At 39.3% G+C, this 25511-nt stretch overlaps 1 pseudogene; it reads left to right on the plus strand.

Moving 5' to 3' along the window:
* The first annotated feature begins 12220 nt into the window (after positions 1-12220).
* On the plus strand, positions 12221-19862 carry LOC149097929 (uncharacterized; annotated as a pseudogene).
* Positions 19863-25511: the final 5649 nt, after the last annotated feature.

A 25511-nucleotide genomic window follows, 5' to 3' on the forward strand; every position in this document is an offset into this window, starting at 1 on the left:
AAAGGAGCATATAGAAATATTACTAGTTTTCAGAATGTTGTTCAGACAGAAATAAAGTTTCAAATGTTTTGAGAAGTTGAAGGCATTGAGATCTTTTGTATGAGTAGGGATATTGTCCCAGAGAATAGTCACTGTATAAGCAATTGTTTGTTTAACAGAATTGGTACGCACTTTAGATATGTATAGATTTTGTCTAGATGCATATCCGGTGTAGTATCCATGCCCCTCACTGGCGTGTTGAAAGAAATGATCATGAAGTAAGCTTGGTAGTAGGCCTTTGCGCCAAGAATGCGTGAACTTCAGAGCTTGTAGTCTACAAACATCATTTACTGTGAGAACATCTAATAAGTTCAGCAAGAGGAGTGCACTTTCAGTCTGGTCACCAAAAGTTCTTGCAAAGAATATAAGCCTGATGGAATGATTATCTTGATTATCAGTTATCTTTCATCAGCTCATGTGGAAGCAATTTTTTCATAATGGTGTAAGCCCACTCCGGATGTAAGCTCTCCGTTTGCAAACGCACCCAAAACCACTTGTTGTACGAGCCTAAGGCTTATAAACGGAATTTTACGTTAGCTCCTACGTTAGCTCCCCAATTGGGATTCACAGGCTAAGAGATTCCCTATTTTGGCGATTTTACGTACTCTTTCTTCGTTGCCAGTTGCCCGTTGCCCGTTACTACTCGATTTTTTTGCCGCCTTCGGAGTAACGTTTTTGATGCCGCGAGTTTGTTTCAAAGCAATCACGTGGTACATCGAAATGCACCACGTGAGGATATTTTCTGTGTGTGGGGTCATGACTTTTTCGTATTACGTGATGTTCATTCACAACGTGTTTATGGCTTCAAGAGGAAAGCTTACCGTACTTTGTGTATGCCATAGAACTGTCAGCATGGCCGCTGTTTATCAGCTGAAGCTAAAATATAATTAAGACAAATTCGGAGCGGTTTTTTAGACGCATTCGACACGATAAGCTTTCCTCTTGAAGATAAACACGTTGTGAATGAACATCACCAGGAGATTATCAAGGTTAGAGAGTGAATCCCCCATATGGGTCCTCTAACTAAGGTAATCCCTCTTAAGTTATTTTTAGACATTGTACCCAGTTCTTCTGAGGATGCTACTCGCGCGATGCCTGGACAGCCGAAGCGACTTTCTCGAAACAACCTGAGACGCCGAAAATGGCGGGAACGCCATTTTATAAGTTTTGATTTCGTTTTATAGCAGATGTTTTTTGCACTCTCAGCCGTCTTTTTGTTCGGCCGGGCTTTCGTTTGTTCTGTGCTCGTTTGGCTGTTCATTATTTTGCCGTTTATTCGGTTTTAGGGAGTTTAATTATGCAAACTTTAGCGGAAATGGCAATTAAAACAATGGCTGTGTAAGCTTGCGTTACAATTCTTTGTTCTTTTCTTTGCCGTCGTCTACAAAAGGTCACAAAACAGCAGCGTGAAACAGCGACATTCTGCATATTCGAGAGAACGTGAACTATACGACGGCCAATTTTTAACAACAATAACAACAACAAGGTTTATTCGAACTATAAATTTAACTTAATTACTAACTAAACAATGAATAAATTAACAATACATACAATTGCTGGTCACCCAAAATAACTAAAGAGCTAAACTAGTTGGGTGACCACCATTTATTTGAAAATAAATATAAGATCAGAAAAGAGGCATTTTACATTTTGCATTTTGCATTTTACACACTCAATTAAGGAAATAAATTACAGAACAAGTAATTCTCAAACATGTATACAATAAAAAGTAAACAAAAAAAAATAATAACAGAAACACCAAAATATAGCAATTAGTAGTAAAGCTTAATAGAAATTAATGAAATGCGAGGATAATTCTCCTTTGAATGAATAGGGAGTGAGAATCTTAAATCTCTCATCACTTTCATTCCATAATATAGGTCCATTGTGTCGAATATCGAATTTTGACGCTTTCCTACATATTCTGTTTGGGATATTTCTGACAGTATGGAGAAGCTGAATGAATCTAAATTCTCGCGAGATTCGTAAGTGGAATATTAAGTCGTTTTTTAATCGGTTTTGCCTTTGGCGTTGTTGCCGTTGCTGCTAAAACTGCTTTTGCTACTTGGGCAGCGAGCGTCTTCCTGCACCGTTGTGAATTAATTTCGCCGATTCGCCCATGCGAATGAACTGTAGCAGTAGGGCACGGGCGCCTTAGCGATTATTTTAATTTTGTTTGTTATAAAAGATTTCGTATTCATATTTTTCAAGCAAATGGTTTGTAAACTGTCAAGGAATAAACCGTCTCAAGTTATTTTAGTTGGAGTCGTTGGAACTTCTTGAGACATGCACTTTCGACCATCTGTTTGTTTGGTTGCCAAGCTTGTGTTTGGGCGTTTGTTTGCTTTGCACTCGTTTGTCTACTCATTTCTCCGCCGTTCATTCAGTTGTTATTGTTTGTGTAGGGGACATCCGTCTCTTATGTAAACTCCTATTAAAGTTTCGAAATGTATGAAAACACACCGAGAGCCGAAGCTCCTTTGCTTGTAATGAAAATGTCAAAGAAGACATCCCCACAGCGTTGGAGGTTTTCCTTTGCTTTGAAACGAAACGAAACGAAACATAAACAGATCCTCCACGAAAACACCAACGCAGCGCGCGAGGTAATATCCGCGGAAGAACTCGGTACAATGTCTTAAAATAACTTAAGGCCCAGTTCATACGTCGCATTTCTGCCGTGTCGAATTCAATTCAATTAAGTGCGGCAGAAATGCGACTGTGGATTCATACGTCGCACTTGTGTCGCACTTGATTCAGAATTGCATCGGGTATGTCGGCCAATATGGCGGACGAAAATATGGAGCGACGAAGGACTTTAACTTTGCGAAAAATTGTCCGCCAGTGGAACGAGAAGGATAATGCTGACAACAGAGCAGTTTGTGTTCAGGTTGCATTGGGCCGAGAATGGCCAAGTTTCTCCTTTTTCTTTTGCGGGAAAACATTTACGCATGCTCAATACATTAACATAATGCATGCATTAGATTCGACACAGCAGAAATTCGAGGTCTGAAACGGTGTCGCATTTCTGTCGGATAATGCGACAAGACCAGTCGAACGTGCGGCAGAAATGCGGCAGCCAATTCAGACGTCGAATTCAATTTGTTGAATTGAATTCGACACGGCAAAAATGCGACGTATGAACCGGGCCTAACAGGGATTACCTTAGTTAGAGGACCTGTATGGGGGATTCACTCTCTTACCTTGATAATCTCTTGCAGTTCTACATCGCAGACTCGGTAATACTTCCCTTACGCTTCCCTCCTTCACAGTAAAATTTATATTATTATTATTATTATTATTATTATTATTATTATTATTATTACGAAAAACCGACATGAAAAAGATGAAGACAGCTATGCATGATAATGACTTCGAACAGAAGTCGAAAATGTAATTTGTGATAATCGGTATTGACATAAATTAATATTTTGCCGACCGGAACGGAGAACTGGGTGGGAGAGTAATACGCGAGGCTCATGGGTAGTACCTTTGTAAACAGAGACGGTCGAGAAACTTGTGACATTCTACGGTCAGCCTTGCCACTAACACTTTCCCATAAGGCTTATTTTATTGTGTAATTAGCGTCATGTGATTTGTTTTTTCATTCTGTTGTCTTTAAATCAACCTTAAAACCCCAAAGGTGGCGCTACTGCATTTGGTCGGGGGTACACGGTCCCTATTTTTCCTAACAAGAGGTGCTTGGGTTTACCTGTCCGGCTTTGGCGCATGTAGGACGTTACTTGATGTGTCTCTTATCCACGTTGTTGTAAGGTTATTGTTGCAAATAAAAGATATCTTAGGCCTGGCTGACCAACCCGCCCATGCCTCAACCTTTGAGTGTGTTCGGTTGTGTAGTGAAGGCAAAATTAAGAATTTCAAAGTATTAACTTTTTTAGAAGCAGCTGAAAGGAAGTCAAAACGAAATTAGCGTCTCGCAAGTTGGATGCGTTGTCTGTCAAATAATCAATAGAATGGCAAGATGATTAAAACTGGTGAAGTGACTGTCAACATGAGCGGGGTTTTTGAGAGAAAAACGTCAGAAATTAGCAAATATTGGGCAAGAAATCCGTGTTGACTAGTTAACTCCTGAAGTGACCATTGCGGTATTTTGAGGTATTATCAAGGCGGGTATTTTTAAATTTTCCTCAGAAATGCTATAACTGAGAGTGATTTGCCAATCAATTACAATAAGCCATCTCTCTGCGGCTTAGCCAAAAATAATTGTTTTGCGAATGTTTTTAAAGTTGCTTTGAATTAATGTTAAGCATTAATGCAAAACAAGAACTATTTTAACCTTACTTAAAAAGAATTTTATCGTTAAAATAATGACCTTTATTAATACACGGTAAACGTTTAAAGCACGGAGTTCTTTGGTCGTGTATAAAATAAGAAGAAAACAAAAAATCGACAAGACAATTCACCTGGACTATTGAGAGGATCTGGGCAGACGTCATTGATAGTGAGCAAAAAACCAAATTCTTAGAACCTTAAAAACCACAAAATCATGAAAAAAAGAAGGGACCGACCTTTCATAAACAAAGTAGAATAGGTCTGCCAAAATATACATCAATGTTATAGGACTGAACTTGATTTGTATATTTCGTGCTCTTCCAGCAAGTTTTAGTTACGTGCTGTGTAACCGCTCCTCCAGTAGTTTTCCAGTAGTTCGGTCGGATGAAACACGTTGTCAGTCGCTTGAATTAAAATAGAGTTGCGTTCTCGAGTTTTGGCTGGTTTATTGGCTCTAGAATATTACACTGGCGACGAGGTACGGACAAAACCATGGCATTGATCGGGAAAATCGAGGAATACAACGAGAACGACAGCTGGATTGAGTACACCGAACGGCTCGAGCAGTATTTCGCGGCGAATGAGATTACGGATAACAACAAGAAACGGGCGGTTCTGCTCAGTGTGTGTGGAGCGAAAACTTACAAACTCATCAGGAATTTGGTTAATCCAAGGAAGCCTGCCGACAAGTCGTTCGTAGAGCTGGTTAATTTGGTAAAGAATCATTTGAATCCTAGACCATCATCTATCGTGTATCGCTTCAAGTTTAACAGCCGCTTTCGTCAGCAGGGAGAAACAATACAACAGTATGTCGCCGAACTGAGGAATTTATCGGAGCACTGCGACTTTGGCGACCAACTGGAGAAAATGCTGCGTGATCGACTGGTTTGCGGATTGAACGACGAACAGATACAGCGGAGATTACTTGCTGAAAGTCAACTAGAGTTCAAGAAGGCGATGGAATTAGCCACCGCGATGGAAATTGCCGACAGGAATACACGTGATCTGATTGCTGGAAATCTGAGTGAGAAACCCGAAGAATCGCAAGTTCACCGCGTGACCCAAGACCCACCGAAGCAGCCACCAAGGGATCCGAAAAGGCCGACAAAAGAATGTTATAGTTGTGGAGGACAATTCCACGATCCTGATAAGTGCAGGTATAAAGACGAAGAGTGCTACAAATGCCGTAAGAAGGGTCACAAGGCAAGCCAATGTCTCGGTAGGCGTAAACCGGTGTTTCGAAAGAGCGGCAAATTTGGAAATACACATCACCTGGAGGCAACAGACGAGTCGGGTGAGGAAGAATGCGAAGAATACACGATGTTTCACATAAACGCCGCGGAGAGAGAACCGTTTCGAGTCGAGCTACAGCTAAACGGAGTTCAGACGAGCATGGAAGTGGACACTGGCGCCGCTGCTACGATCATCAACGAAGAAACCTACAGGAGAATTATTGCAGGGAATCTGGTGACGAACCGAAAGCAATTGTAAACTGCTAAAGTGAAGCTCCGAACGTATACAGGTGAGTTAGTCAAGGTCATAGGAACTTTGAATGTTATTGTGAAGTATGAGAAACAAGAAGTGGAACTGCAAACACTCGTGGTGGAAGGATCCGGGCCTAACTTACTGGGAAGAGACTGGTTGAGAGTTCTGACACTCAACTGGAAGGAGTTGTTCAAAATGCAAGTTGTCAAAAACAACCAAGAGTCTTCACTTGAAAAATTGGTTGACCGGTACTCAGAAGTGTTTAGAGAAGGACTTGGGACCTTCAAGGGCCCAAAGGCGAAAATTCATGTGGAATCAGAGGCACAACCAAAATTCTTGAAGGCGAGACCAGTGCCATATGCGATGACAGGGAAGATTGAGGCTGAACTCAAGAGGCTACAAGATGAGGGAACGATTGAACCAGTTCAGTTCTCGGAATGGGCTGCTCCCATTGTACCTATTCTGAAACCAGACGACTCAATTCGCATCTGCGGAGACTACAAAACAACTGTCAATCAAGTTTCAAAACTGGACAGTTATCCTATCCCGAGGGTTGAAGACCTCCTGGTGACACTAGGAGGAGGTGAAAAATTCACGAAGTTGGACATGAGCCAAGCCTACCAGCAGCTTCTTCTGGATGATGAATCTAAACAGTACACCACCATTAACACACACAAGGGGTTGTTCCAGTACAACCGCCTACCCTACGGGATATCGTCAGCACCAGGAATATTTCAGCGGAACATGGAGAATCTACTGCATAACATTCCTTATGTAATTGTCCGAGTGGATGATATCCTGGTGTCCGGAGCCTGCGATGAAGATCACTTAAACAACCTGGAAGAAGTCTTGAAACGACTAGCAAGTGCTGGCTTGCGACTTCGGAAAAACAAGTGTGTGTTCATGGAACCTCAAGTAACCTACCTGGGTCACAAGGTCAGCAAAGAAGGTATTCAACCATTGGATGACAAGGTCGAAGCGATCACCAATGCACCAGCGCCCAAGAATGTGTCGGAACTCAAATCGTACCTAGGCATGATTAACTACTACCAGAAATTCCTGCCTAACCTGTCAAGCGTGTTGGCTCCATTGCATGATTTACTACGTAAAGAGACCCGCTGGCATTGGGGTAAAGAGCAGATGCAGGCTTTCCAGAAGTCTAAGGATTTCCTGAAGTCCTCTAGACTCCTTGTCCATTATGATAGTCAGAAGAAGTTAACCTTGGCATGCGATGCAACACAATATGGCTTGGGAGCTGTTCTCTCGGATCGAATGGATGATGGCTCAGAACATCCAATCGCATATGCTTCCAGGACACTGTCCAATGCAGAAAGAAATTATTCCAATCTTGAGAGAGAAGCACTTTCCCTGGTATTTGGTGTGAAGAAATTTCACCAGTACATTTACGGCAGACATTTTAGTCTAGTGACTGATCACAAACCATTGGAATCATTGTTCAAGGAGAAGAAGGTCACACCGCCTATGGTAGCAGCTAGAATTCAGCGTTGGGCCTTGACTCTAGCTGCATACAACTACTCCATTAAGTACAAACCAGGACCAGAACATGCCAATGCTGATGCCCTCAGCCGACTACCCTTGCCGGTTAGTCCTTCAACTACACCTTTGCCTGCAGAAACTGTGTTTGCAATGGAACTCCTCAATTCAACACCAGTGAGTGTGAATGAGATCAGAACCGGAACCACATGTGATCCAATACTGTCACAAGTAATCAAGTTCGTTCAGCATGGTTGGCCTAATCACAACTCAGATGAAGCATTGAAGGCCTACTTCACTAGGAAAGATGAATTAAGTGTTCAAGATGGATGTTTGATGTGGGGCAATCGAGTAGTGGTCCCCCCTAAGGAAAGAGCAAGAGTGGTAGAAGAGTTACACGAGACACACCCTGGAATTTGCCGTATGAAGGCGTTGGCGAGAAGTTATGTGTGGTGGCGAAAAATGAATGCAGACTTAGAGCAGAAGGTTCACCAGTGCAGTCCCTGCCAGGAAAACAGGAAGTCACCACCAGAAGCCCCTCTACATCCCTGGGAATGGCCTCATAAACCCTGGGTTCGACTCCACCTAGACTATGCGGGTCCGTTCCTTGGAAAAATGTTTCTCATTGTGATGGATGCCCACTCCAAGTGGATGGAGGCGTTTCCAATGAATACATCAACTTCAAGTGCTACCATTGAGAAATTGAGAATCGCTTTCGCGACACACGGCCTACCGGAAATTGTCGTCACAGACAATGGCAGCAACTTCGCGAGCAAAGAGTTTGGAGATTTCCTCAAACAGAACGGGATCCGTCACATCAGAACAGCACCCAACCACCCAGCGTCTAACGGACTGGCTGAGAGAGCGGTACAAACATTCAAGGAGGGAATGAAGAAGATGAGTGGAGTAAGTGTGGAGGCACGAGTTTCAGAATTTCTAGCTCGTTACAGAATCACCCCGCAGACTTGAACAGGAGTGTCCCCTGCAGAATTACTTCTAGGAAGGAAACCCAGATCAAGACTAGACCTAGTCTACCCGGAAATCGGAAGGAAAGTGCGACAAAGCCAAGCTTCTCAGAAACAGGCACATGACTGGCACGCTAAGGAACGCACCATGCAGGAAGGGGAAGCAGTTTACGCAAGCAACCTTCCGAAGAGGACCAAGGTGGTTACCTGGCATGTTGAAAGAGCCAACGGGTCCAACTTCCTTCGCAGTTCAGCTAGAAGATGGCCGACTCTTGAGACGTCACCACGACCACCTTATACAGCGATCCTGCATTCCCCAAGCGCCTATTGCTGATCAAGAGGGTCCAGCAGACCCAATTCCAGTATCGCCGGCAGCTGAACAGCCAGAATTGCAGTGGGAAGAAACCCCAAGGGAGCCAGCTGTTCCTGTGCAATCAACTACCCAAGGCATTCCAGAGAAGCGTTACCCTACTAGGAACAGACACGCCCCTCAATACTTGGCTGATTTTGTCATTAAGTGACTTTTTAGGTTATTGGGACAGAGACACTTAAGAACTGCAAGCTAAGTTTTGTCGTTGATTTATTGTACTAGTTTTCATGGCTTAGTGGGGGAGTGTAGAATGTTGTGAGCTGTGTAACCTCTCCTCCAGTAGTTTTCCAGTAGTTCGGTCCGATGAAACACGTTGTCAGTCGCTTGAATTAAAATAGAGTTGCGTTCTCGAGTTTTGGCTGGTTTATTGGCTCTAGAATATTACAGTTAGTAGCTTGATGTTTATTTCTTGATTCCCGACAGTTAAGCCAACGTATAGCATATTGACAGTTTGTTTACACGAAGATATTTGGTACAGAATTAATGCAATTTTACTGTTCTCCCGTTTTGGAGGTTGAATCAACTTCCCGACAACGCTGTTTGTTTTGTTTTGTTTTGATTTTTTTTTATTAGCAACGCAGTTTAGAGAGTCTTTAGACATATTTCGTGGTATGTTTCCTGATACTTTTCTTTTTTACCATAGATATCACCTGTTGCATGTTTAGTGCAAAGTTCTTATGCGGCAGGAGCCATAATCGGGGACGGAGACCGTAAGTCTTGGGATCCGCGCGCACCTATGATATGGGACAATTTTTCTATTTTTAGAACAAATTGCGCCATCCTGACGTCATTTATACGCGCGGATCCACGCACATGTCGGGGGCTCTCGCGTGGATGTTGTCACGTTGCGTGATCAAATGGTGAGAGTGGCGAGATTGTCTTGCAGATTTTTCACAGTGATGGCAGGGAATAAGTCAGGAAATTAGATCCAGGGCTCTTATATGTAGCTTTATGCGCTAAACAAATGGAAAAGGTGAATTTTTCAGGGTCGAAAACAAGACAATTTCGCGATGTCAATGAATAATAATATGTGCTCGCGTTAGTTGAACGCGTAAGCTCTTGCGTTTGTTCTGTAAAGAAAAGTTATGAAAGAAAACTCTTTACTCTGGTATCGAATTAATTTGAGAGTTTCCCAAACAATGCTTAATCATAACCAAACCCTGTTTTTGATAGTTTCTTATTGTTTCTGTTTGTTTGGCGAGTTTGCAAAAGTTTTTTAAGGGAAAGTCTGACGCGTACATAAGTAGCTCATTTGCATAGTACAGCGCGTGCACCTTCAAATCCGAGTCGGTGTTTTCAATTGTCAACAAATCTTGACAAAGATTTCTTTCGTTGTCTTTTGCGCTGAGATGCTGCAGCAATTTTCACCAACGCCAAAAGGCTACTAACATCATGTGTATTTCTTTAACATAGTGAAATTTTACACTGCGAAAATAAAATAAACAAGGAGTTTTGATAACTCAACCAACAAAATCGAAATCTTTATTCGAGTACCGTTGCTATTCGAGTTGATTAAAGAAAGCTGATTATTTCTGCTGTATTCACATATTTTCAGCTAAGCTTTCAATATTTTCTCAAACATTTATCAACCTTAAACATATTTAAAAACTAGAGATGTTATATGAATTCGATGTACGTTTACACACGAAAGTGGGGAAGTCCAATTCGTCATGTTTTACTGATTGTACAAAACACGCATCGGCGGGCGCTCTTATAAAGCTCTTGATAAAGCATCAAGCGTTGCTTACAATTTAGGCAAAACTCAAACTTGCAATTACTTTGTTTTACTTTTCGGTCGAGAGAGACTGGCGAAATCCTCGCAAGCCTGTGGCAAGAGGAGGGAAACTTTGAAGTCCTGAAACGGTGCTATATCCAAATATATCCAACTGGCTTTTTGTTGTGTTATGGAAAAGCTGTTAATCTTCGTTCAACATATGTCAGAATATGTGAAACTTAGAGTGGAGTAATGTGGAGCTCTTGCAAAAGAAGCATCGGAACACAACTTGGTCAGCGATATAAAGCGGGAGATAACTAAATTCGGCACTGTCTTACTTGACTCAAACTGGAGTAGCTTACGACGAAAATACTATAGCAAAATTCCAACGGACATGAACGTATTGATTTGTGGGCCAAAAGCATCAAACATTTCGGGAATTTCAGACGTCATTTCCTCACGCTGCATCCACAAAAATACACACAGCATGTACGCGCGTGTGCCGCACATGATGGCGCAATTTGTTTTAAAAATAGAAAAATTGTCCCATATCATGGGGACAGCCCAATACTAGAAATGGTGCGCGCTTACAGTCTCCGTCCCCGATTATGGCTCCCGTATGCGGAAAATTCACTTTGAAGCGTGATGTTTGTCTTTTTGTCACAGACAGATGAAAAGCGAAACGGAAAAACATTCAACTAATTACTATTTAAAGCCAGAGCATTTTGACAGATTGTTTACATTTAATTCTTCTACTTAATTACGCAATATGAGTTTTATCTTATAGTTTGCAGTGACTGTTCTTCATTAGCACTGAAACCAATCGCTTAACACGTATCCTCTGCATTACAGTTATTTTACCGTCTTGGAGAACTCCTTAAGTGAACGTCTCGCTTAACTGTCCAATATCTGAAAACATAACCGAGAATTCGAATGGCAAGTCTCTTGTGATCTGTTGGTAAGGGCAAATATTTTATGCAGTTCTTTACAAAAATAGAGAAACAGCTGAACCTGTCGATTAATAGAACTCTTTCAAGCTGCTACAAACTTGAGCATGGTATTGCGGGCGTTCCAATAATAAGAAATTCAAAACTTTAAAGTTTCAAATACAGGTCTACATCAAATTCGCCTAGGCTGTAGCCCTAAATATTATAATGGCATCTTTCACAACATTTTGCTTTACCGCCGAAAACAAGAAAGTTGTAGCTATCCCGCCAAGAACAATGATAGGCCAAAGAAACGACGACAAAGGTAAGCTTAAACTATTGTATAAATTCCGGGTTGCAGCATTTAGAAAAATGTCGAGGTCTGTAACTTCCAGCTGAAAGGGCCTTTTGAACGAAGACAAACATTCAGGAAGATTATAAGCAGAAAAAGAACCCAGGTAAAGTTCGATGTTAAAATCAAGTGTGATGTAGTCTTGAGGCTGGTGAAATGAGGAAATTTAACGATTCGAGTATTATTGGAAGAAAAGTAAGCTACATTCAATGATCCACAGTTAGTTGTACGTAAAAAGAACTGTATTTTTGCTCTTGACACAGATTAAAAGAGATTCGTTGATGAGCTCCAACGTTGAACCATAAAGTACAGTCGCCAATACGCATCAATTCATTATGAAACATTAAGCCCGGCGTTTAGCTCAGAGTGCTGCGTTAAAACCGAAGATAAAATGAAGTCCCTTTAACCTTTAATCTTTCAACTGTTGCAAGAGTCTTGAACGTTTCGGTTTTTGCGCATAGCGCGAAATCTAAAACAGAATTATTCATTCGCTTCAAATCTGAATATTTTACCAAAGAGAACGGAAGGTTTCTACATTTCAATATTCTCAGGTTAGAACAAGAAAAATACTGAACTGAACGCATAATAGCCGGGTTACGTGTTGAGGTTGTGCAATCGGGTAGCAATATTTTAGAGCAGAGTTGCATTGTCCTCACCTGCTTAAAATTAAAATGCGTCAATTTCCCACGACTCAATATCGCATAAGTCGAGGCAAAATTGTCAATTTTTATAGGCAACCAAATGATCTCTTTGCAGGGTGATTGTTTTCCATTGCTGAGTTGCTTGTAAAACCCACTCACCAGGAACTGAAGTTTCCTATTGGCAAGGTAGGTTAAAGACACTGAATTTTTACCGATAATTGTTATTGCAGGTTTATCCTGTTTAGTGGCGAAAAAAAACATCAAGAAAAAATAAAAATGCCCAATGCTATAATGAGAGCTCTTCAAAATCGTTATTTAAGACCAAAGTCAGCCAAGGAAATATTGTAAACAATTCTCGGTGAATGCAGTCACTTCTTTGTTTTAAAGCAAATTTAGTTTAAACTAGCCATCAGTTTTATTTTGGCTTCAAAAGGCAGTCTTCGAGGCAGTAGACTCAAGGTTTTCCGAAAGGTAGACAGTTACCGGATAACAGTGAAAAGCTATTATTCAGGGCCACCACAATATAATAGTCGACACTGAACAGAGAGTCAGTAATTCGCTAAAGTGAAATTAGAGCCTTTGACATTCCTGAATAACTTTAAATTTCTAAGGCAGCTGAGAGGAACTCTTAAAGGAAAAGAAATTTTGAATAATTTGGGCTTTTTTCAATAAAATAATCCATCGGCAGAATAGTTACGCACCGAAATCCGTTTTGTACGAGCGAAGTAAGGCTGTCTACATTTGGCCAAAGCTTCACGGCTCTCAATCAGCAAACGTTCTTACAGTTCAGTCATAAATAAAGAAAATAATGTTAATAATAAAGAAGAATTTAATTTAGTGAGGTCGAGGTCGAAGGGTTCATAGTTTTTTGAAGACGAAAAGCATCAAGAAGATCAAGCAGCGACGAATGTTGGTGGGCGTAGCTTAATAAGTCTTAACTTCAGGCGTGATATTTTCGATCAGTAAAAAGAGGAATTCGGTGAGGTTGAGAATTATTGAGAAGAAACGTGTGCTACCGTTTAACAGCGAATATTTAAACCTAATCTTAGCGCAGTTTCCAAAAAAAGGCTGTTGCCTTCTTTGACACAAATGAATGCGAACATTAGACGGTCATCGCCGAAACAAATGATATCATTTTTGAAGAAAAACAACAAATACCTTGCCAAGAAGTTTCTCATTAAAAATCTATAGAACGTTAAGTTTAAGTACTGTTTTAACACCAACAGAAAATCGCTTTGCACGGGAAACGTTTTCACCCTGTGAATGTTACATTTGCTGTTTGAATGTTGTTTCTTCGAACGTTTTTACGGAGTTTCTAGTTGACATCAAATAATACTCTGCAGAAAAGATAGAAATTCTTTTGTTTCAGATCAAGAAGCAACTCAAAAATGATATTAAGCTTATCTAGGCCCCATTATATTATGTTCTCGCACACGTTTTGGTCCAATGCCCCTTTTCTAAACAGTTCAAGATGGAAATACACCAACATTAAGTCAGTAGTTATTTAGGATCATAGAATTTTAACACTTTGTTTTCAATTATTTTTGTCATTTTTCCGGTGGACCAATATTATATCTCTCTTTGAAGTGTGACTGGTTTTTCATTTACACGGAGACTACTTACCAGGATCTACAGTTTCCTATCAAGGTGGGTTGAAGTCTATTGCAAATTATATAATAAACCAAGTTATTCTCGCATTTTGATTGGTTCTCGCCTATGATCTATTAGAGGACAGACGCACGATTGACGTCATCATTTCAAAGTTTTTACCTCTGTGTTTTAAAATGGCGGAAAGTTTTGAGAATTTAGATAATATTTTACATGACTGGGCAAAAGATAAGGTACAAGAAAGTCTTGTCCAGGCATTGAACAGGTACCAGAAGCATAGTCTAGCAGGAAGAAGAAAGATAAAGCCGTTTCTGTTTTAGAAAATGACTCGGAAAAAAATACTTGAGCAGTCTCAGTCAGCAGTCGAGCGAGACTAAACCAAACACAAAATTGGTCTTGGCAAGCCGAGAACCATTGCTTTATCTCGAATATAACAAACCCAATAAACAAAATGCTTATGAGATAAAATTTATTTAAAACATTGAACTTTTCTCAGTCTCAAAATAATTGTTGACACAGTGATTGTCTGGAATGAAACATCAAAACCACTTCTTAAAACAGTTAAAATAAACACATAACCTTGCTTTCCGATGCGAATGTTCCAGTCCGTTTCAGGGCACAGCGGCGAGCAAAGTATAGCTCACTACAGCTCACGGCCAACTGTATCGCAGCTAAAAGGTGTCTCCGACACTATTTCACACTGATTTGAGAATCACCAACCGCAGAGGACACAAATTTCCACCATCACTAACGTTCCTTTCATTCAAAACTCGAATCGAATGGCCTCCAGGTTGACCGCAACCGCAAGTTTTTCGAGCGTAGGTTTTCAACTCCTGCAATATTCGAAGCAACATCCAAGCTTTTCGGCTCACAGGGCTGCTCTGACTTGATTTATCCAGCATTTTCTTTAAGATCTGTAGATTTCGCAGCTCAATTTTGCTTTCGCTGTAAGTTTTCATTCCACGAGAAGCGACGCTCGAGTCAAGTTTGACAGTGGCGTGATTTTCCTGGACTAATCAAAATTCTTTGCTACGCATAGCAACCAATGAAATTGCTTCAATTTGTATAGACAATAGATTACGTCAAATGGCTTTTTTCGTGTTCGCCAAAGTGGGCAAAGGCCGGCTTTCGAGTTACGTTAAAAGATTTTGAAATAAAAAAAGCTTTATCTGTAGCAGTTTGTTTCGTTATTATATAAAACAAATAGATTCCATGTTGCCGTGCGTCAGTTCAGTAATAGATCACAGAACACGTCAAAATGTGGTAAGAACATCACTGACACACTCGGCTATCGCCTCGTGTGCCACTTATTTGTTTCTAGCACATTTTGACGTCATCTGTGATCTATTACTGAACAGACGCACGGCAACATGGAATCTATTTGTTAAATGGATGATAATTTCCACTGTCAGCTAAAACAGTTTAATAACACAGTGGAGAGTGAATTTCTTTTTTTGTGCGTACGCCGCGCATTGCATATATAGACGTTATGATGATGTGGTAAATTTGAACGCCAGGCAACTCGTTTTATCTCACCTGTCATTGTACTTAAATTGTCTTAAAATATTTAGGCCCTTGCATTCAACTATATGACGTGTTCTCAACATTATAAATTTATCTCGGATCAGAAGAAAGGAACGTTTTCCTCCGAGAAAAGGAAGTGTTTTTTTGTTTTTAATTATTTCCAAGTTAATTGCGTTATTTAGGTTCTTTACCTGTCTGGTGCTGTTCACAAATGGATGATAAGACATCCTGACAAAAGCAATTTGTATTTAATGGAAAATTAAACTTAACACAAAAACTTGCTCATCAATATTTGCTTCTATCTATATCAGTCTATCTCTTATAGCGGTGTATCACTCTTTTAGGATATATTTGTGCTCAAAATGTCAAACCTGTCTTTCTCTTTACAGAAAGAAAAATTATCAGATCTTTTAACAAAAAGATTCACCAGAGAGAACATCTTGTTTGCGACTGGGTAAGTTAAAGACGTTTCAACTTTTTTTTTTCACTTACCTTCCCAATATTTGTTCCGGTAACTGTTTTCGTAAAAGTTTGGAAAGACCTTTAATTGTTTAATGCTGTGTGCTTTATTTGTTTTTACAATGCTATAATAATCACTCCTTGAGAAAGCTTGAAAATAAATGTAATGTCAATTTAAACATTTCATTACCATAGACAGTGTTAGTTCTTTGTGTGCGGCGAGGTGAAAATAGACGTTGTGTTGGTGCACATTTTGAACAAGTTTCGCGATGCGACACATTTTCTTGTTCACCATTGTTCAATTATTGAAAGATGCTGAGGTCTTAACAGTTATAACATGTTCTATACTTTTCCAAGTTTGTCTTGGATCACAGCAAGACCGTTTAAATAACGAAAGACGCTGTTAAAAAGCATCTCAGTGTGTGAAATATTCAGAATTGTTCTAAATATCTAGTGGATACGTTATCCACATTATTTTATCGAGTCTACGCCAACTTAGGCCTTTTGGTGCGCATCGAAGGTTAATCAAAATTTGCAACACCAAAAACCAGATCACTAATTGCGTATTTACTTAGTCTTTTATATCAATTACCTTATTATATTATTTTCTTTACAGTCTGTATTTATTCTACATCGAGAAATTCAAGGGGAGGGCCTCTAGTAAGGTAAGTTTGAGAGTTGATTCAACTGTTCTTTTGATGCAAATGAATATATGGAAGATCATATATTTGAACTGCGGAGAAAGATATGAAGGCATGATTGATCATCGCAGTTATATACACAACACAAGCGCTAAATGGGATGCGAACCCAAGACCTCTGCGATAACGGTGCAGTGCTCTACCAACTGAGCTATCAAGCGAACTAGCATCTGGTTACTTTTTGATGACATGCTTAGCCTAAAGAATATTAGTGCTTTGCCGTTGATTTTCCCACGGTTATTATGTTCTCTCTCCGAGAATATTTAGTGTAACAAGAGATTATCAAGGTAATCTCTTGTTAGTAATTAGTTCATTTGAACATTCTAATACCAAGATAAGCGTTACTTTGTTCTTTATGGGCGATTAAATGTATCTAGACGTTTTGAGGTGCAATTTGTTTAAATTCTCAGGTCAAGTTATACAGCTAGCATTATATTCTCAATGTTATAAATTTATCGGGAGATGACAACTCAAGCGCATTTTAGATTGAAAAAAAATAAGCAACGGCATCGTTATGTTTAATTCGGATTCTGCTTCGATTTAAGAGGCTATTTAATGAAAAAAATAAACGAAAAAATAGCACTATTGATAACGTCAACGCTAATCTTGCCAAAAAAAAAAAACAAAAATGGCGCCGAAGGCGAGAAATTAAATGACGTTGCGGAGAAAAGAAAAGACAGAATAGCGTGCTTCTCTTTTCTAAGCTGTGTAATAATCGCTTCATTTGGTTTACAATGGCAAAGATTTCTGTCACCTGCATTGTACAGTGTACCGATCTAGGTCTGGTGACAATTTTTTCTGAAGACTCGTCTACAAAAGTAATCTATAGTGAATGGAAAATCAAACTTATACTAGCAAGATCTTCAGCAGCAACTTCGTATGTTCTATCTTTCTCATGTCATCTGTTTTTAGAGGAATATACTTTGGAGAAAATGTATTCTCGTTTAAACATCCTCAATCGTCTTTATCTTTAATTACAACGTAAATTTGTAAGAAAACAATTAAAGAGAGAGCATGTTGTTTACAATTGAGGTGGGTTTTGAACGTCCGTTCGTGCATTTTAGTCTAAATTTGAATGTAATATTTTGACATGTCAATAACAAAAGAGAAAATAACTTAGTGAGGTCTGGTGTTCAAATATTAACAGTATGCTTCATTATTGAGAAACGTTGTCTTAACGGGTGTGAGAGTTCCAGAAGGAAGGGTAACAATATTTTAAGGACGTAAAACATCAAGAAGCCCAAGCAGGCTTAGTGTAGATGTCAGTTTAACAAAAAAAAACCAAATAAGAAATTCGGCGAGGTGGGGAATTATTGAGAACAGACATGCTCATTTTAGGCACAGGGTTGAAAGCGAATATTTGGACAGAACCATAGCGCAATTTCCAAAAGGGCTCTTGTCTTCTTTCACGCAACTGAAGATTTTTAAGAACCAAATTTCCTTCCTTTAAGACTCCGAAATTTAGGCATAAACTTTCGGTATTTAGGGCTTACAGCAGATTATTGAAAACATATTTACAGACGTATTAAAAACTACAACAGACCTGATTATTGAAAGCAACATATTAAAAACTGGTTTTCAACTCATCGAAAGCCGATAAATGTCAGGGCGTACTTTCGAAAATTAAATCTCCATATTGATGTAAGCTTTGCATCCCTGCAGTCAATTGCATGTTTTACTAAAAGAACCTGACAATAATAATAATTCATTTTGATCTTTCCACAGGTAGACGAGTAATTACTTTTGACAACAATACGAAAAGGACAGAGCTTTGAGATGTTGTCTTTATCTGAGTGCATACCCTGGATGACTGTAGGCTTAGCTGAGTCTGTTGCTGTAGTAACATTCAACCTCTGTACGATAATTATTTTTATAAGAAACCGTAATCTCCGCAAGCGTAGTATGTACCTGGTGATAAATTTGGCAGTTATAGATATGTTTGTTGGAGGAATTTCTGTGTATGATCTGTTCTATCTGCCTGGAATAATGTGTAATTTGTGGATGTGGCTTTCAATTGGAGATGGGACATTTTATTTCATATTTGTTATCAAAGTTTTGTTTCTCTTTGGCTCATTAACAAACATCGTCATCATTGCTTTAGAACGGATGTACGCGACGGTCCGTCCATTCAGACATCGTGTACTAAAAAATGGGTATATCGATTAATAATTGCCGCTGTTTGGGTTACATCCGGGATGGTGGCAATAGTTTCTGAACTTCTTCCACAGTTTGAAGAAACACATTATTACGGTTTTTACTTACCTACTATATTTTCTTCTATTTGTCTTTTGATCATTTGTGCTTCTTACACGTCCATTGTTATTAAAGTCCGTTGTGGAGCGCAGCCTCAACACCATGTTGCAGCCAGTAGAGAAAGAAAACTGACCATGACATTGTTGACTGTGACTGTTGTATCTCTTCTGTTGTACCTGCCACACGTTATGTTGCTTTATGTCATGTATATCAGTAAATATAAAATATGGCTGTCACTGTCCCTTTCAGTGCGTTTTCATTTAGATTCTGCATTTTTGGTTTTATTGTTTGCAAACTCTCTTGTAAATCCTATATTATACACTATCCGCATGCCAGAATACAGATCAGCTTTACTTGCTCTCTTTCGCAAACGACCTCAGCAACAAAGACAAGTTGCAGTTTTTCCTCTTCGTGACATGTAACGCAGATACTGTAAAAAGCTGTTCCAGTTTCTCTGTCCAGATTTGTTGTTTTTAAACATTACATTAATCCACATTTTAGCTGAATGAGCACGACGAGGAAACGAAAGAATTAATATCTTCGTGAGAAAATCTGACCTACAGCAGATGAACATAGTTTAAAGGCAAATGAGCAAGGTACCGTACTGTAAGAACAAAAGCATACAACGGGTGTTTGTCTATATCTTGAAAGTCAGAGGAGGTGCAAAAATTAATGCTAAGTTAATTCACAATTTAATTTATAGTCATGTTATACCATCTTGAGTGCGATTATGGTATTGCGATTTTCTAGCACTCAGCATATCAGTCAGTTAATAGTAGTGCAGAAAGTTTGTACATGACTCGGCAGAGAACAATTTGGTTCAATTAGTTGGTACATTCATGATTCACCAGGTAATAAATCGTGTATAATTGTAATAACAAGCTTAAAAATATTAGAATCTCAAGACTTTATTGACTTTGATTACAACTATTACAATCCTTCATTTTTTTTTTTTTTTTTTCTGTTTCTTATGCTTATTAGGGTAATTGTTATTTAAACCCCACTGGGAATTCAAACTGTAAATAATGAAGAAAAAACGAAATGAATTCTGGTGTTTGTAGTGAAATGACGACAACGCGCAAATCTGCTATTGATAGGGCCGGAGTTTCGCGTTCGGAAATAGAACACTACCAACCCGTTCCGAGGGCGCCTTTCCCTTTAAAGTCTCGGGAGGGCGGGAAAAACCATGGAAAAAAAGGTAAAATACAAACAAACAAACAAACAAACAAACAAAATAAAGCAAAAATATACCACGCAGCCGGAAAACTTGAATTCGCGAAATATTTTTTTTCGAGGTTGACCGGCTTTGCCGACATTTTCTCCGCCATCGAAGTCTAATCTGCATGAATTACTTTATTCGGTGTACATTATCAAAACAAGGGACCAATGAAATGGAAGAACTCCAGGCCTTTTTCTTCTTCCTGTTTTCAGAGGGTAAGGCGCGCTGGAGTAGAAAAGGGCCTTTGTCAGTCCTTACCACCTTCGGAGGGAAGAGCGCCCAAGGTTGAATGATGTTATATTTAATATTTAATGTACATTATTGTGAAAAGCATACTCGATTTCAGTGCTGTATTACTTCTTTGATTATGTTTTTGGCTGAAAATAATAAGATGAATAAAGTACCAGTGATGTTAGAAATTGAATTTTCTTGGTTTGGTTCTAACAATATTAGCATACAATATTTTTAGAGTTCTTTTACTGTAAGTTAAAGTCACATTTCAGACGCGCATCTTAACCCTACAGACATTTAACAATTTTTTGGACGAGGGTGAAAAGGAAGGATAAAATGCATCGAAGGATAACTCCCTTTAGTGTCCTTTAATCATTTAAACACCAAACAAATATCATCATGTCAAGCAAACGATAATTTGAACACAAAGTGACTGAGATACTTGACATAAGAGTATCGCTGCTGGATAGCCGCTATTGGAGCTGAGTGTGCATAATTTTTTTTTTTTTTTTTTAACAAATGCACGGCCGGAAATTATAGAGCAGAAATGTTCCAGATTTGGTTTTGCGAGCACAGTCATCGCCCCTTCTCAGATGTAAATATATAGTTTTTGCTTTTTCATGCAATATTCTAATTAAACCAAACAGAGATGGTCTTCCCATGTTTTGTAAGAAAATCAGAAATACACTTTCGGGGCTAGAAAAACTGTTGAAGGCACTCGCGTTCCTCTCGTGTGTCCATCAGCAGTTTTTTTTTAATTTTTCTGAGAGACCTTGGAACATCATCTTCCATTTGGCGAATCGATTGATGCTTTAGCGGATATCATCAAGTTATGATGCACGCTGGAAGTTTTGAGAGCATGGTAGAAGCGTAAGAAATTGATCGAGGCCCATTCGAGAACACCTCTAGGTTCTTGACTGCTCTCCGAACTTCCTTAACTCGATGATGAACATTAAGCCCAAGTGCTGGATTTCATCCCTTTTTCTCACTGGCAAAATTGTTGTTTTATTGCGCCAGTTACAAAGGTTTAAAATTAAGAGCAATTCTCCAGGAAAGTGAAGCAAAGTTGGAAATGAAAAATTTTAACCCCCTTCAATTTTTGTGTGGAGGTAGGTTACCTGGGGGGATGAACAAAAACAGCCATATTTGGATCGGCAGATGTATCGTTGCCATGGTAACCGCACTGGATGATGTCGGCCCCAGGACCATGTTTTGAGCAAAAGTTCCACTCTTAAAAAGTAAAAGTAAACGAGTCAGTTTCTCAAATGCATGTGAACCAGTTCAAATGAAATTCATACAGATGGTAGGGCCATTCTCCCAGTTTATAACATTTGCCGTTAAAATATTTTGGGCTGTATAAACAAGGAGAAAATGCTCGTCTTACTATGTTCCCTGTCAGCCATTTAGACAAGCAGGAAAAACAAGCACAACCATATTCGTAATTTCTCTGAAAGTACTCTTTCTACATAAACCAAATTAGCAGCAGAGATTAAACAGATATTGACGTTTCTAAATATCATAAAATCAATTTGGGTAAAAATATATTCTGTCCATGGGTGCTGAAGACACCTGGGGCAAATTGCAAAAAAATGCAAAATTGGTAATTTTGAGGCCGCTAGTATTTGGCTCAAACAGGCTTTAGAGAGAGAAAATCAGCTTCAAAAGTATCTTTTATCATCTTGTCTGTTACCTACATTTGGTTAATAAGGTTTTGGCCAACCAATTTGATGAAATATAAATTGATACAAAACCTACCTTGAAGGTTTTAGGAATTTCTACAGGATGCTTTCGTCGCGTGGTTCTCTCCTGTGTCTCTCCTTCGCTCGCTCCATTTTCTTGACCAAAACTAGCGCAGACTCTAATCTAACGGTAACTCCCATCGAATATCTAGTTTACCGTGTTTCAGATCGAAGATGATGATACAAGTAACGCGCATACACTTGACAAAGAATAGTTGACAAGGTCAAAACATGGTCGTAATACTTGCGATTTCTGCCGTCGAGCACCTAAATTCATCAATATTATCCAACCAGGAAGTAATGTAAATGTGTCGAGATCAATGTACAAAACAAATGCATGCCTTTGAACAATCCGAAGTTACGTCTTTGGCTAAAATCGATTCAGATATTGCGATAGTCGATAAGCCAACAATGGTGAATAAACTAAAAGCGTAGGCCGCAAGTCCGAGAAGCACGACTGCTGACCAGATGTAACACAATGTAATGGGATGTAACACCGGATGTAAGTGTAATGATATCCTCTTGTAATGGGGTTGTTTTACAATGGCAATGGCGAAAAAAGCCAACATAAAAAAAAACGAAACCGAAAAACCGAATAAAAGCATCAAAGAAAAATTAAACGTTGAGCAATCTCATACTCTGGGAAGCTAGGAACAAGGTTGAAATGTTTAGATGCAAAGTCTAACTCGGATTCATACGTACCACGGGGCCCCATGTTGAATTTTAGTTTTAGTTGAATGGGTACAAGTGCAATCTGCATTTTTGACACGCACAGCTTGAATTTCCTGTTTTTTTTTTTTTTTTTGGCATACCTGTATAGACAGAGAGACTTCGAACGTCCAAGAGTTGTTAGAAAAACTAACTTCCTCGCTCTCATTCAAGCCTGGACATCATTTGTTGTTAACGAAAACCTGAACATATTTTAGCACCTGTCAGTACTCCTGGGTTTACCTTAGCTAAACCAAGAGATGATAAATGGTATCCTCTCTTATATAGACTTGATCTAGTGTAGTAAAGCCAATGGAGGCAATCAGGTTGCGTAAAACGATCAGTGAAGCGCTTTTCTTTTGTCCTGTTTATTCACCACTGTAAAACAGTCATAAAAGCGGATCAAAAGTTGTCCTTTTATCCCTCTATCAATGATATATTGTAACAAAAAATATCTAAAGAAGATAAGCTACAAAAGCAAACAAACAAAAAACGCTTATATCGCATTTTAAAAGTACATCCGGTTAGCAGTTTTGCTCCGCGCATTTCCGGTCTACATAGGTTTGGTCGTAAAGAACGATTTCTTCGCTTCTCGATCTCAACCATGCACCACGGAATGTACGGCTCGATTTAGCCAAAGACTTAATTCAAAATCGTAGCAGACATGCAGTTGCTTAGCTGTGATCTTGATGCGTCTATTTAACTTCCTGGATGGATTTCGGATGGATTATTATTTCGATACTCGACACACGACTGTGTTTGGCCCGTTCGACTGTTCTTTATTCGGGTTAATGCATCATCTCTGTGGTCTAACAGTAGATGTTCGGTGAGTCTAGCCAGTTAGATCTGACCTTTCCGCTAGAGTCTGTGCAAGATTTGGTTAAGAAAATGGAGCGAGCGAACCGAGGAGAGACCCATACTATACGACAAAAGCATCCTGAAGAAATTCCCAAAAGTTGCAAGGTAGGCTTTGTTTCAATCTATATTTCATCAAATTCGTTGGCCAAAACCGAATCAATCAAAAGTAGATAACAGATAAGATGATAGAAAATAATTCTGAAGCTGATATTTTCTATCTAAAGCCTGTTTGAGCCAAATACTAGAGGTCTAAAAATTTCCAATTTTGCAATTCTTTGCAACTTCCCTCGGATGTCTTCAACACCCATGGCCAGAATATAATTTTCCCATATAGGTTTTATGATATTTAGAAACTCCAATATCTATATAAGCTCTGCTGCTAATTTGGTTTTTTGGGAAAGAGTACTTTCGGAGAAATTACGAATATGGTTGTGCTTGTTTTTCCTGCTTGTCTAAATGGCTGACAGGCAACATAGTAGGAGGAGCATTGTCTTCTTGATTATAAACCCAAAATACTTATAAACTGGGAGAATTGCCCTACTATCTGTAAGAATGTCATTTAAATTGGTTCACATGCACCCGAGAACCAGACTCGTTTATTTTTACTTCTTGAGAGTGAATTTTTTGGTCAAAACAGAGACCTCAGGCCAACGTGATCAAGTGCGGTTACCATGGCAATGACACACCTGCCGATCCAAATATGGCTGATTTTGTTCATCCCCCCCAGGTAACCTACCTCCACACAAAAAATGAAGAGGGGTTAAAAATTTTCATTTCCAACTTTGCTTCACTTTCCTGGAAAATTGCTCATAAAGTTCCGGCGAATTTTCTCACTCCATGAGCACGAACGGCTATCAATAGATTATGATGCAGTTTTACTTGTACTTAAATTGAAAGCGTGACTTTACTAGCTATGTTTTTTTAAAAAATCATGAATAGAAGACATTTCATGTGTTCTCAAAGAGTTATAAAACACGCGTGGGAACGCGAGCTGAGATCGAGAGTGAATAGTCTCATTGTTTTATAAGAATTCCAACTGATTTTCTTCAAATATCGCTTTCCAATTTCACGCCGCTGACTGAAAGTCATTTAAAATTGCAGTTGTGAACGTGCGCTCATCCGTTTTTTCAGTAATTTCGAGTTTTTAAAGTGAAGAGACCGTTAATGATTTTCTTTTAGTCTTAAGTGGAACTGTTGCTAAAGGTTCGTCCAAACGCCTGAAAACATCATCATTTTGAAGACGAGCTACAGTCACTGCACACTAAAGACTGAAAGTGTACGATAGCTCAGCCAATCATATATCAGCATTTTAATTACCTTATTATAGGAAATTAACGATGCACGTTGACAACGCGAAGAACATTTACGTTACACAAAATTAAGGCGAATTTTCCAAAAGTTAGTGTTTGTAAGGTACGTTTCGGTGTATCATACATAATATACTTAAGCGCGCGATGAAAGTTTGGAAGTTGATTATTACAGCAGCATGGCGGATTTCTAGATTTGATTCGTGTATTGTGTCCGTTAATTGTAATAATCGAGTTCCATCGGTTGTGGAACGACACATCTAGCGACGAGGACTGAAGTTGCAACTGCTCAGACCATGGCGTCAATAAAGATAGACGAGTTAACGAGTGTAAAACCCTTTGATCCACATGGTGAACCTTCAGGCGTGGGAAGGCGATGGCAGCGTTGGTTGAAAAGTTTCTCTGTGTCTGCTGACAGAAAGAGCTTGCTCATCCAAGTGGACAAGGCGGATAATAAAATCCAGAGGACAGCTTTACTCCTTCATTCAGCCGGCGAGACTGTTGAAGAAATTTTCGAAACGTCGGCTGACACAGGCGAGGCGAAAGATTACGAAAAAGCAGTGAAGGCTTTGAACGATTATTTCATTCCAAAGGTAAATTCGACATACCAAAATCACCTGTTTCGCAGC

The sequence above is a fragment of the Orbicella faveolata genome, unplaced genomic scaffold, assembly GCF_042242905.1.
Source record: "Orbicella faveolata isolate gen_17 unplaced genomic scaffold, um_ofav_v1 contig_46, whole genome shotgun sequence".
NCBI lineage: Eukaryota > Metazoa > Cnidaria > Anthozoa > Scleractinia > Merulinidae > Orbicella > Orbicella faveolata.